Source organism: Oncorhynchus kisutch, unplaced genomic scaffold (assembly GCF_002021735.2).
Source record: "Oncorhynchus kisutch isolate 150728-3 unplaced genomic scaffold, Okis_V2 scaffold3554, whole genome shotgun sequence".
Taxonomy (NCBI): domain Eukaryota; kingdom Metazoa; phylum Chordata; class Actinopteri; order Salmoniformes; family Salmonidae; genus Oncorhynchus; species Oncorhynchus kisutch.
The window spans coordinates 462,115-474,717 of record NW_022265499.1 but is presented as its reverse complement, the minus strand read 5'-3'; the positions used below and the strand labels follow the sequence as shown (position 1 = coordinate 474,717).

Genomic DNA, 12,603 nt, shown 5'->3' with positions numbered 1-12,603 from the left:
CTCTCTCTCTCTCTCTCTCTCCCCCCTCTCTCTCTCTCTCTCTCTCTCTCTCTCTTCTCTCTCTCTCTCCTCTCTCTCTCTCTCTCTCTCCCCTCTCTCTCTCCCTCTCCTCTCTCTCTCCCCCTCTTTCTCTCCTCCTCTCCCCCCCCCCCTCTCTCTCTCCCCCTCTCTCTCCCCCTCTCTCTCCCTCTCTTCTCCCTCTCTCTCCTCTCTCTCTCTCTCTCTCTCTCTCTCTCTCTCTCTCTCTCCCCCCCTCTCCTCTCTCTCTCTCTCTCTCTCTCTCTCTCTCTCTCTCTCTCTCTCCCCCCCTCTCTCTCTCCCTCTCCCCTCTCTCTCCCCCTTTCTTTCTCTCTCTCTCCCCCCCCCCCCCACCTCTCCTCTCTCTCCCCTCTCCCTCGTCTCTTTTGTGTGTTTCTTTTCAACGTGACTTCCTCTACCACTGTCATTTTAATGCACCTAACTACAACGCAAACAACAGGATAACTAAGTGGCTGTTAACGGTTACTTCTTCCCTTCCTCCTCCCCCTAACAGCATCCTTGGTTAAAACAGGAAACAGATAAATAACTGATTCCTCCCTGCTCCCTCTAACAGCATCCTTGGTAAAAACAGGAAACAGATAAATAACTGGTTCCTCCCTGCTCCCCCCTAACAGCAGCCCTTGGTAAACAGGAAGGAAACAGATAAATAACTGGTACCTCCCCTGCTCCCCCTAACAGCAGCCTTGGTAAAACAGGAAACAGATAAATAAATGGTTCCTCCCTGCTCCCCCTGACAGTAGGTAAAACAGGAAACAGATAAATAACTGGTACCTCCCTGCTCCCCCTGACAGTAGGTAAAACAGGAAACAGATAAATAACTGATACCTACCTGCTCCCCCTGACAGTAGGTAAAACAGGAAACAGATAAATAACTGGTACCCCCCCTGCTCCCCCTAACAGCAGCCTTGGTAAAACAGGAAACAGATAAATAACTGGTACCTCCCTGCTCCCCCTGACAGTAGGTAAAACAGGAAACAGATAAATAACTGGTACCCCTCTGCTCCCCCTGACAGTAGGTAAAACAGGAAACAGATAAATAACTGATACCTCCCTGCTCCCCCTGACAGTAGGTAAAACAGGAAACAGATAAATAACTGGTACCCCCCTGCTCCCCCTAACAGCAGCCTTGGTAAAACAGGAAACAGATAAATAACTGGTACCCCCCTGCTCCCCCTAACAGCAGCCTTGGTAAAACAGGAAACAGATAAATAACTGGTACCTGCCTGCTCCCCCTGACAGTAGGTAAAACAGGAAACAGATAAATAACTGGTACCCCCCTGCTCCCCCTAACAGCAGCCTTGGTAAAACAGGAAACAGATAAATAACTGGTACCCCCCTGCTCCCCCTAACAGCATCCTTGGTAAAACAGGAAACAGATAAATAACTGGTACCTCCCTGCTCCCCCTGACAGTAGGTAAAACAGGAAACAGATAAATAACTGGTACCCCCCTGCTCCCCCTAACAGCAGCCTTGGTAAAACAGGAAACAGATAAATAACTGGTACCTGCCTGCTCCCCCTGACAGTAGGTAAAACAGGAAACAGATAAATAACTGGTCTCCCCCGGCTCCCCCTAACAGCAGCCTTGGTAAAACAGGAAACAGATAAATAACTGGTACCCCCCTGCTCCCCCTAACAGCATCCTTGGTAAAACAGGAAACAGATAAATAACTGGTACCTCCCTGCTCCCCCTGACAGTAGGTAAAACAGGGAAACAGATAAATAACTGGTACCCCCTGCTCCCCCTGACAGTAGGTAAAACAGGAAACAGATAAATAACTGGTACCTCCCTGCTCCCCCTGACAGTAGGTAAAACAGGAAACAGATAAATAACTGGTACCCCCCTGCTCCCCCTGACAGTAGGTAAAACAGGAAACAGATCAATTACTGGTACCTCCCTGCTCCCCCTGACAGTAGGTAAAACAGGAAACAGATCAATAACTGGTACCCCCCTGCTCTCCCTGACAGTAGGTAAAACAGGAAACAGATCAATAACTGGTACCCCCCTGCTCCCCCTGACAGTAGGTAAAACAGGAAACAGATCAATAACTGGTACCCCCCTGCTCCCCCTGACAGTAGGTAAAACAGGAAACTGCTCCCCCTAACAGTAGGTAAAACAGGAAACAGATCAATAACTGGTACCCCCCAAGGCTCCCCCTGACAGTAGGTAAAACAGGAAACAGATCAATAACTGGTACCCCCCTGCTCCCCCTGACAGTAGGTAAAACAGGAAACTGCTCCCCCTAACAGTAGGTAAAACAGGAAACTGCTCCCCCTGACAGTAGGTAAAACAGGAAACAGATCAATAACTGGTACCCTGCCTGCTCCCCCTGACAGTAGGTAAAACAGGAAACTGCTCCCCCTGACAGCAGGTAAAACAGGAAACAGATCAATAACTGATACCTCCCTGCTCCCCCTGACAGTAGGTAAAACAGGAAACTGCTCCCCCTGACAGTAGGTAAAACAGGAAACTGCTCCCCCTGACAGTAGGTAAAACAGGAAACTGCTCCCCCTGACAGTAGGTAAAACAGGAAACAGATAAATAACTGGTACCTCCCTGCTCCCCCTGACAGTAGGTAAAACAGGGAAACAGTTAAATAACTGGTACCAACCTGCTCCCCCTGACAGTAGGTAAAACAGGAAACTGCTCCCCCTGACAGTAGGTAAAACAGGAAACTGCTCCCCCTGACAGTAGGTAAAACAGGAAACTGCTCCCCCTGACAGTAGGTAAAACAGGAAACTGCTCCCCCTGACAGTAGGTAAAACAGGAAACTGCTCCCCCTGACAGTAGGTAAAACAGGAAACTGCTCCCCCTGACAGTAGGTAAAACAGGAAACTGCTCCCCCTGACAGTAGGTAAAACAGAAAACTGCTCCCCCTGACAGTAGGTAAAACAGGAAACTGCTCCCCCTGACAGTAGGTAAAACAGGAAACTGCTCCCCCTGACAGTAGGTAAACAGGAAACTGCTCCCCCTGACAGTAGGTAAAACAGGAAACAGATCAATAACTGGTACCAGTCATCTCCATACAGCCTAAGAACTACCAGGACTTCATGATCAGCACATTGCTACCCTTACTGTTATTAATAACATAGCACATTGAGACACAGAGCCAAACATGAGGAATAATGGCCGACCAAAGCTGCCTTTCAAAGTAGACCTACTTTACAGTCAGTCTGACAGAGTGGTGGTCCATTGAAATCAGCTGGTGTCAGGTTAACATTGTTACTACTACTGTTATTAATAACATAAACCTATCAGTCAGGTTACTACCCTTACTGTTATTAATAACATAAACCTAGCAGTCAGGTTACCAGCCTTACTGTTATTAATAACATCAACCTAGCAGTCAGGTTAACATTGTTACTACTACTGTTATTAATAACATAAACCTAGCAGTCAGGTTACCATTGTTACTACTACTGTTATTAATAACATCAACCTAGCAGTCAGGTTAACATTGTTACTACTACTGTTATTAATAACATAGACCTAGCAGTCAGGTTACTAGCCTTACTGTTATTAATAACACAAACCTAGCAGTCAGGTTACCAGCCTTACTGTTATTAATAACATCAACCTAGCAGTCAGGTTACTACCCTTACTGTTATTAATAACATAAACCTAGCAGTCAGGTTAACATTGTTACTACTACTGTTATTAATAACATAAACCTAGCAGTCAGGTTACTACCCTTACTGTTATTAATAACATAAACCTAGCAGTCAGGTTACTAGCCTTACTGTTATTAATAACATAGACCTAGCAGTCAGGTTACCAGCCTTACTGTTATTAATAACATAAACCTATCAGTCAGGTTACTACCCTTACTGTTATTAATAACATAAACCTAGCAGTCAGGTTACTACCCTTACTGTTATTAATAACATAAACCTAGCAGTCAGGTTAACATTGTTACTACTACTGTTATTAATAACATAAACCTATCAGTCAGGTTACTACTACTGTTATTAATAACATAGACCTATCAGTCAGGTTACCATTGTTACTACTACTGTTATTAATAACATAAACCTATCAGTCAGGTTACTACTACTGTTATTAATAACATCAACCTAGCAGTCAGGTTACTACCCTTACTGTTATTAATAACATCAACCTAGCAGTCAGGTTAACATTGTTACTACTACTGTTATTAATAACATAACCCTATCAGTCAGGTTACTAGCCTTACTGTTATTAATAACATAAACATAGCAGTCAGGTTACTACCCTTACTGTTATTAATAACATAAACCTAGCAGTCAGGTTACTAGCCTTACTGTTATTAATAACATAGACCTAGCAGTCAGGTTACTAGCCTTACTGTTATTAATAACATCAACCTAGCAGTCAGGTTAACATTGTTACTATTACTGTTATTAATAACATAAACCTAGCAGTCAGGTTACCAGCCTTACTGTTATTAATAACATCAACCTAGCAGTCAGGTTACTAGCCTTACTGTTATTAATAACATCAACCTATCAGTCAGGTTACCAGCCTTACTGTTATTAATAACATCAACCTAGCAGTCAGGTTAACATTGTTACTACTACTGTTATTAATAACATAGACCTAGCAGTCAGGTTACTAGCCTTACTGTTATTAATAACACAAACCTAGCAGTCAGGTTACCAGCCTTACTGTTATTAATAACATCAACCTAGCAGTCAGGTTAACATTGTTACTACTACTGTTATTAATAACATAAACCTAGCAGTCAGGTTACCAGCCTTACTGTTATTAATAACATAGACCTATCAGTCAGGTTACTACTACTGTTATTAATAACATAAACCTATCAGTCAGGTTACTACTACTGTTATTAATAACATAAACCTATCAGTCAGGTTACCAGCCTTACTGTTATTAATAACATCAACCTAGCAGTCAGGTTACTAGCCTTACTGTTATTAATAACATAAACCTAGCAGTCAGGTTACCAGCCTTACTGTTATTAATAACATCAACCTAGCAGTCAGGTTACTACCCTTACTGTTATTAATAACATAAACCTAGCAGTCAGGTTACTACCCTTACTGTTATTAATAACATAGACCTAGCAGTCAGGTTACTAGCCTTACTGTTATTAATAACATCAACCTAGCAGTCAGGTTAACATTGTTACTACTACTGTTATTAATAACATCAACCTAGCAGTCAGGTTACTACCCTTACTGTTATTAATAACATCAACCTAGCAGTCAGGTTAACATTGTTACTACTACTGTTATTAATAACATAAACCTAGCAGTCAGGTTACCAGCCTTACTGTTATTAATAACATAGACCTAGCAGTCAGGTTACTAGCCTTACTGTTATTAATAACATAGACCTATCAGTCAGGTTACTAGCCTTACTGTTATTAATAACATAAACCTAGCAGTCAGGTTACTACCCTTACTGTTATTAATAACATAGACCTAGCAGTCAGGTTACTAGCCTTACTGTTATTAATAACATAAACCTATCAGTCAGGTTACCAGCCTTACTGTTATTAATAACATCAACCTAGCAGTCAGGTTACTAGCCTTACTGTTATTAATAACATCAACCTAGCAGTCAGGTTAACATTGTTACCAGCCGGGTCCCAGTAGGCCACCCAAAGAACTACACATTAATGTAGTGTAGTCTCTGCTACCTGACAGAATAGACTGATTACAATCATTCACACTAATGTAGTCTCTGCTACCTGACAGAACAGACTGATTACAATCATACACATTAATGTAGTCTCTGCTACCTGACAGAACAGACTGATTACAATCATACACATTAATGTAGTCTCTGCTACCTGACAGAACAGACTGATTACAATCATACACATTAATGTAGTCTCTGCTACCTGACAGAACAGACTGATTACAATCATTCACATTAATGTAGTGGAGTCTCTGCTACCTGACAGAACAGACTGATTACAATCATTCACATTAATGTAGTGTAGTCTCTGCTACCTGACAGAACAGACTGATTACAATCATACACACTAATGTAGTGTAGTCTCTGCTACCTGACAGAACAGACTGATTACAATCATTCACATTAATGTAGTGTAGTCTCTACTACCTGACAGAACAGACTGATTACAATCATTCACATTAATGTAGTGTAGTCTCTGCTACCTGACAGAACAGACTGATTACAATCATTCACATTAATGTAGTGTAGTCTCTGCTACCTGACAGAACAGACTGATTACAATCATACACACTAATGTAGTGTAGTCTCTGCTACCTGACAGAACAGACTGATTACAATCATACACACTAATGTAGTGTAGTCTCTGCTACCTGACAGAACAGACTGATTACAATGTTGCAACAGAGTGAAAAGAGAACAAAAAGGAATGTTTAAAAGTATTGTTGAAGTTTAATCGTTCAGTTGTGAACGTTGTAGACTTCTGTCTCTCAGGACTAAACTGGGATAAGGAATATAGCTGTCTGTCTCTCAGGACTAAACTGGGATAAGGAATAGAGCTGTCTGTCTCTCAGGACTAAACTGGGATAAGGAATAGAACTGTCGGTCTCTTAGGACTAAACTGGGATAAGGAATAGAACTGTCTGTCTCTCAGGACTAAACTGGGATAAGGAATAGAGCTGTCTGTCTCTTAGGACTAAACTGGGATAAGGAATAGAACTGTCTGTCTCTCAGGACTAAACTGGGATAAGGAATAGAGCTGTCTGTCTCTTAGGACTAAACTGGGATAAGGAATAGAACTGTCTGTCTCTCAGGACTAAACTGGGATAAGGAATAGAGCTGTCTGTCTCTTAGGACTAAACTGGGATAAGGAATAGAACTGTCTGTCTCTCAGGACTAAACTAGGATAAGGAATAGAACTGTCTGTCTGTGTTTTCCCCTGAAGGTAACACAAGGTCACACTGAACTGAGTCCCAAATGGCATCTTATTCCCTATATAGTGCACTACTTTAGACTGGGGCCCTATTCCCTATATAGTGCACTACTTTAGACTGGGGCCCTATTCCCTATATAGTGCACTACTTTAGACTGGGGCCCTATTCCCTATATAGTGCACTACTTTAGACCAGAGCCCTATTCCCTATATAGTGCACTACTTTAACAACCTGCTCCTCTCTCTATTCACACCGTCCCTCAACAACCTGCTCCTCTCTGTATTCACACCGTCCCTCAACAAACTGCTCCTCTCTCTATTCACACCGTCCCTCAACAACCTGCTCCTCTCTGTATTCACACCGTCCCTCAACAACCTGCTCCTCTCTGTATTCACACCGTCCCTCAACAACCTGCTCCTCTCTGTATTCACACCGTCCCTCAACAACCTGCTCCTCTCTGTATTCACACCGTCCCTCAACAACCTGCTCCTCTCTGTATTCACACCGTCCCTCAACAACCTGCTCCTCTCTGTATTCACACCGTCCCTCAACAACCTGCTCCTCTCTCTATTCACACCGTCCCTCAACAACCTGCTCCTCTCTCTATTCACACCGTCCCTCAACAACCTGCTCCTCTCTGTATTCACACCGTCCCTCAACAACCTGCTCCTCTCTGTATTCACACCGTCCCTCAACAACCTGCTCCTCTCTGTATTCACACCGTCCCTCAACAACCTGCTCCTCTCTGTATTCACACCGTCCCTCAACAACCTGCTCCTCTCTGTATTCACACCGTCCCTCAACAACCTGCTCCTCTCTCTATTCACACCGTCCCTCAACAACCTGCTCCTCTCTGTATTCACACCGTCCCTCAACAACCTGCTCCTCTCTCTATTCACACCGTCCCTCAACAACCTGCTCCTCTCTCTATTCACACCGTCCCTCAACAACCTGCTCCTCTCTGTATTCACACCGTCCCTCAACAACCTGCTCCTCTCTCTATTCACACCGTCCCTCAACAACCTGCTCCTCTCTGTATTCACACCGTCCCTCAACAAACTGCTCCTCTCTCTATTCACACCGTCCCTCAACAACCTGCTCCTCTCTGTATTCACACCGTCCCTCAACAACCTGCTCCTCTCTGTATTCACACCGTCCCTCAACAACCTGCTCCTCTCTGTATTCACACCGTCCCTCAACAACCTGCTCCTCTCTGTATTCACACCGTCCCTCAACAACCTGCTCCTCTCTGTATTCACACCGTCCCTCAACAACCTGCTCCTCTCTGTATTCACACCGTCCCTCAACAACCTGCTCCTCTCTCTATTCACACCGTCCCTCAACAACCTGCTCCTCTCTCTATTCACACCGTCCCTCAACAACCTGCTCCTCTCTGTATTCACACCGTCCCTCAACAACCTGCTCCTCTCTCTATTCACACCGTCCCTCAACAACCTGCTCCTCTCTCTATTCACACCGTCCCTCAACAAACTGCTCCTCTCTCTATTCACACCGTCCCTCAACAACCTGCTCCTCTCTGTATTCACACCGTCCCTCAACAACCTGCTCCTCTCTGTATTCACACCGTCCCTCAACAACCTGCTCCTCTCTGTATTCACACCGTCCCTCAACCAAAACCTAGGATAGAAACATAGACAGGCCTACATCCTCATAGACATATGATGCATACTGTATACTTTCTACCTCGTGTTTGTAGAGCAGTTTGGTTGAACTAGTATTTACTAGCCACCGTCAGAACATTGGCATTATAACGTCTGGATGACTATAAAGTCACTATGTTAAGTATTAATTTTATGTCATTTTTATAAAACAAAAGCCACTCAAGCAAAATACACTTTTAATTTAAGAGAAAGAAAGAAAGTAAGCGAATCATAGGCTAAATGAATAGGCTAAATGAATAGGCTAAATGAATAGGCTAAATGAATAGGCTAAATGAATAGGCTAAATGAATAGGCTAAATGAATAGGCTAAATGAATAGGCTAAATGAATAGGCTAAATGAATAGGCTAAATTATTACACATATGTTGACCTAACAAAGCTATCTTTTAACATCACAAAATTGACTTAAACAAAAGTAAACAAAAGCCTATTCTTCAGGTGATATGTAATGTCAGTGCCCTACAACAACAACAACAACAACAACAACAACAACAACAAAATCTATGACGGTGTAAAAAGCAGATTTTCTCTGGTAGCAGCAAGCATCGCTAGAGCAGAGTAAACTATAGGTCATATTCCGCTAATAAAATAAGGAGAATCGGCGCTAAACAGTGATTAAACATCCCGGGCTGCGCTGCTGCTGACTCGGGGCTCTCTCTTTTCTCTCTCCCCTCCCCCTCCTCTATAAACAGCATCAAAGCAATCAAAATGGTAATGTTCAGCATGAATGGGGCCCATCCCCCCTCTCCGAGAAACTCCGCAGACTTTTTCTCCATGTTAGGAAGGAACCAACACCCCTTCTCGGCACAAAATGGAAGCATCCACTACCAAACTAAGGCGCTTTGCGTAAAACACTACAACAAATACATTCACTGGAAAAAATCAACCTCGTGTAAATAGATAACCAACTACGTGAAAAATATAAGCATTGTTTCTCTGCATAAGCTGCCTAAATGAGTTTGTGTCTTCTGCTTTACAGGAAACGTTCAACAGCGAATGGTGGAGAAAATCAAGGCGCTGTTCAAGGCTCAAGTGCTGAAAACTGCATTCCTGAAGTAACAGGATCGATCTAACGTAGGCCAACGCAAAAACCCTTTACAATGAACTAAAATGATTCAACATCGATTGATTTGACTTCCACAACATATATTTACACATTATATGTCTGTTTTGTGTTCCTTAGTGGCTTCGGTAACTTCATATATTGAGCCAGGCAGTGTTGTGACTTTAAGCGTTCAACGGCATCTGTTCTGTGGTGCTGAAAGCTCCCGTTCTCCTGGGCGGAAGAGCTGTACTTTAGTGTTTCTCTTTATCTTTCAAATGACTCATTAGGAATACATACAAATACGTTTAAATCACTTATTACAAGATGGAAGTTCATCTTGGCCAATTTGATACTAGATGTAGTAAAAAAAAAAAAAAAAAATGAAAGTGTATAAGCTGCGATCGAATCAAAAGCAACCTTTACCGTCATGTGACCAAGAATAAATAATGGCTACAAAGTAACAAATAAAGTCAATTTAGAAGCAACAAAAAAATACGTATTCATTCGGCGATGAATATCTACGAATAGTCAGAATAGTAAAAACGTGATGCTTGATGTGTACAAAAAATAAAAAAGTCCAGACCGGATACTTGAGCATCTCCCTTTCTTACTCTCCTGAAACATGTCGACTTACTCAAAATGGACGCTACATTTTTCAACATTTCATGTTACACAACTTAAAGAGTATCCGGACAGAATCAGCAGATTATGTTGAGGAATTCTACAACACAACGACTTTAAAAGGAGGAGCAAAAGACTAAATCAATGCCTTTACTTTTGAAACCTTTTAAAAAAAAAAACAAGCACATTGTCCTGAACATAACGGTCTCACACAATACAAGACTATTGCCGTGACATGAATGATGATTATAGCCAACAGTAGTGTATAATAAAGCTTTGGTGGTTTTCTTACTTGTTTTTCGCTTAGGGCTGTTATTCTGTCGTGTCTTTCGTGTAGTTGTTTCTTAAGCTCTCCATCCTACAATTAAACAAAAACATCATCAGTCAAATAATAGGATTATAAATGGGACCAAAACACCAAGTGTAACCTAACAATGTCGGCACGTTTCAAACTTATGCCGTTGCGTTATAAACCAAAGTCACATTTGAGGACAAAGCAGGTGGAAACTCTGCTAAGTAAACAGGGTTTACAACAAGACAATAAAGAGATTTAATGCTGGTAAAGTTTCCTGCCACACTCCCTAACCCTAACCAGCCGTGTCTAGAGGACGCTTACAAGGCTTTCACAAATAGACATTTACCTGCGGGTCTTGCTTCATCTGTGCAACTAGTTTCTAACCGGAGGAAGAAAAAAAACGAAAGAGGAATTAGAAAAAAGTGTTTCAAGTTTAGTGTGTAAAGACAAGATCAAAGCAGCGAAGCATTAGGAGCGAGTCGGTTTCTACAGCTCATAAATATTCAGGTCGCGTCCTGCTCGCCACACAGGACCACCGCATTATTCCAACCTAGTTCTTGATGCTCGAAACAGACCCACGACAATAACAAAGTAGTCTAAAAAGTATCCCACTCTCATCTGGAAGTGCATGTTTATGGCGTCGCACGAACATACAAGCTAAGCATAACAGAGCACATACTCTTTTTCTCGCTGGGAAAACAAACATCTCACGTTTGATCCCTCTGAGATTTGTTTTCCTCTCTACACCACTCACTCGCTCAAAAGACCACAAATAAGGGGTAGAATGAAACGATGTTTCGTTTTTACCTGATGACATTGGATCTCGACTTTCAACGCCTCTTGCAGGCATTGTAGTTCCATGTTCCGACTTCAAAAACACTTTTGTACCACTTTCGATGTAATCAATGTGAAGTTTAAGTGAATTAAAATGTTTTTTTTAAAGCGACAATAACAATCGAAAGAAGAACTACTCAGGCTGCAAAGCAAGTTCTTGCTTCTTTGCTGTGTAGAGGGCTCATCACTCACTTTACGCCGCTGAGCAAAGTGCTCTAAACACGGGGGAAAGGTTTCAGCACCTGGACAGATCCACTCTAAAAATAACGCCGCGTCGACGCATCCTCTCCAAACGGTCGATTTATTTTTCTTTTGATCATTTTTAGTTGAATAGTGGGGACTATATTTTGTCCGAGTGAGCGGCTTGATTTCACTTTGCCTGGGGAAAAGTTGCGCTTCGGCTGTCAATGCTAATTCGAAAATTCCCGGATGGAGCAGTGAAAGAACAGAACTCTCCCCTCGTCTGTCTTTCTCTCCCCCTCGGTCACAAAAGCATACACTCAGTCATGCGCACTCTTGAATAAAATACACTCAGGCTGTCCACAATATTGCAAGGATAGATAACTATTTTTCTTAAGTCCAGGATAGATAACTATTTTATTAAACTATTTGATTAAATCCAGGATAGATAACTATTTTATTAAACTATTTTATTAAGTCCAGGATACATAACTATTTTATTAAACTATTTGATTAAATCCAGGATAGATAACTATTTTATTAAACTATTTTATTAAGTCCAGGATAGATAACTAGTTTATTAAACTATTTGATTAAATCCAGGATAGATAACTATTTTATTAAACTATTTTCTTAAGTCCAGGATAGATAACTATTTTCTTAATTAAATCCAGGATAGATAACTATTTTATTAAGTCCAGGATAGATAACTATTTGATTAAGTCCAGGATAGATAACTATTTTATTAAATCCAGGATAGATAACTATTTTATTAATTAAGTCCAGGATAGATAACTATTTTATTAAGTCCAGGATAGATAACTATTTAATTAAGTCCAGGATAGATAACTATTTTATTAAGTCCAGGATAGATAACTATTTTATTAATTAAGTCCAGGATAGATAACTATTTTATTAATTAAGTCCAGGATAGATAACTATTTTATTAATTAAGTCCAGGATAGATAACTATTTTATTAATTAAGTCCAGGATAGATAACTATTTTATTAATTAAGTCCAGGATAGATAACTATTTTATTAAGTCCAGGATAGA

At 41.5% G+C, this 12,603-nt stretch overlaps 1 long non-coding RNA gene across 1 annotated transcript; it reads right to left on the bottom strand.

Annotated features, from left to right (window-relative positions):
• Positions 1-10,029: 10,029 nt before the first annotated feature.
• On the bottom strand, positions 10,030-11,869 carry LOC109877282 (uncharacterized). The gene is made up of 3 exons (XR_002253171.2): positions 11,342-11,869; positions 10,881-10,913; positions 10,030-10,597 (listed from the first exon to the last, which is right to left on the bottom strand). It is a non-coding gene; the product is annotated as an uncharacterized LOC109877282 (long non-coding RNA).
• Positions 11,870-12,603: the final 734 nt, after the last annotated feature.